The following is a 1,728-nucleotide window of genomic DNA, read 5'->3' as shown; positions in this document are numbered from 1 at the left end:
GAGCGGGCAAAGCCAGTTGTACTAGCCTTAACACCTCCTGCAGCACCACTCATGTAGTTCCAAGTAACGATCGTATTCAATGACTTTAGGTTGTAAAATACACACCCAGAGTATATTCAGATTAGATAGCCACATTTAATACTACTGATTTAAACAGTGCCAGAAGTTCCCGTCACTGTACAGTATACAAGTAACAGGAATGCATCTTCAAGCCCGCAGCAAGGAGAGGCACAGTACGCTGGTGTCAACGTTTATGAAGGCCTATTAGGTGTACTGCACGGATTCAAATCTGGTGCAGACAGGCAGAACTAAAATGTATCATATAGGAAGCCAATACATTTGCTAGCTATCCATGCCATAAAATTGGCAATAGCTTTGTTAACCGTCTCAACAGAAAAATCAAGGAAGAAACAACAACAGAGAGTAGATGGCCATCTCGTATCCAAATATAGCCTTTTCAAAACAAAACTGAGGTATACTAAAGGGGCAAGAGACAATTTTGTTACTGTTATTACCTTACATAATCTGCTTGGTGGGCAGAGGACCCCATCCTTCAGGGCTATTGCCCTGGCTCACTTCACTACATTCACGTTAGCAAATCTCAGCAATAAGAAAGAAACCTCTCCTCTTGTACTTGAGGGCCACCTCAGAGTCCTCTCCTGGATTTACTCCTGTCTCCTGGAATCAACAGACTTTTGCTTTAAAACTCCCATGTCTTCCCATTTCTCACAGAGGCCTTTCCCGATTCCTACTTTACCTTACATTTCAAAGTTTATTCATACCAAAATACTCATCACAAGTTCCTTATATCTTCAATACCCTTCTTTTTTTGGACTTTTTTTTCCTAACACCATCCCCCCTGGTCCTCAGACTACAACACTGTTATTAGGAAAGGAAAACAAACAGTCCTGTAGCTGAAGAGGTCATTAAAAAATTTGGACTGTGCTTCAACTACTTGAAGCTTAGCACTGTAACAGTAAGCACCCTGTTTTTTCTCTTGTTATAATGGTAAATTTTAGATTCTGCTAAATGTATGCTGGATAGCAACAGCCTCACGTACATTCACACTGCTATGCTTTGGATGGACTTCCCTTCAAGATGTTAATAATCTTTTTTCACTGGAACATGGGGTAAGTGGCTTGCTGCTCCCAGCAGATGCAGGAACTCGGATACCATTTGGAAACAACCAACCTTTCTTCTCTTATGCTACTGCAAAAATAAGGGAGTTTTCCGCGAACAGAGATTTATTTCAGGTAAAACCATTGCTGAGGCACAGCTTTACCATTTCTTTGACATATGAATTAAGTGATCTCCCAACACTGTTTTAGTGACTCTTTTGCTGGCAACCATATAATTATCTTTATCTGCATAGCAATTAGTGAAGAACAAGTGATTAATTTTTGCTCAAAGACTGAAAGAATGTCTATTGACCAGGTAACCTGGCTACTGACTCCATGTGGTTTTGCAAGGTGCTGCCTTATAATCAACCTCTCGGACAACCTCTCATACAGCTTTTTGATCACCATCAATACATCAAATCTTCTTTTGCAAACTGCAGCCGCTCTGAGAAGAGTCCACCTTGGTGAAGGCATAACATAAGCAGGTAAGATAAAGAGCTGCGCCTTGTCTAACGGAACAGATCTCCACCACCAGAGAAGAGGAAGGGATTAAGAGGTATTCAGCAGAGTGAAAGCTGTGTACCTTCAAGCCCTACAGGCTTAATGAGGC

At 41.3% G+C, this 1,728-nt stretch overlaps 1 protein-coding gene across 8 annotated transcripts in view; it reads right to left on the bottom strand.

Moving 5' to 3' along the window:
* The window catches only part of NRXN3 (neurexin 3), a 1,016,594-nt gene that overhangs the window by 141,225 nt on the left and 873,641 nt on the right, over positions 1–1,728 (bottom strand). The gene's annotated exons all lie outside the window — the stretch shown is intronic.

This window comes from Pygoscelis adeliae, unplaced genomic scaffold (genome assembly GCF_000699105.1).
Source record: "Pygoscelis adeliae isolate BGI_AS28 unplaced genomic scaffold, ASM69910v1 Scaffold71, whole genome shotgun sequence".
In the NCBI taxonomy this organism is placed as follows: Eukaryota; Metazoa; Chordata; class Aves; order Sphenisciformes; family Spheniscidae; genus Pygoscelis; species Pygoscelis adeliae.
Note: the sequence above shows the minus strand (reverse complement) of the source record. Positions and strands in the feature narration are given on the sequence as shown.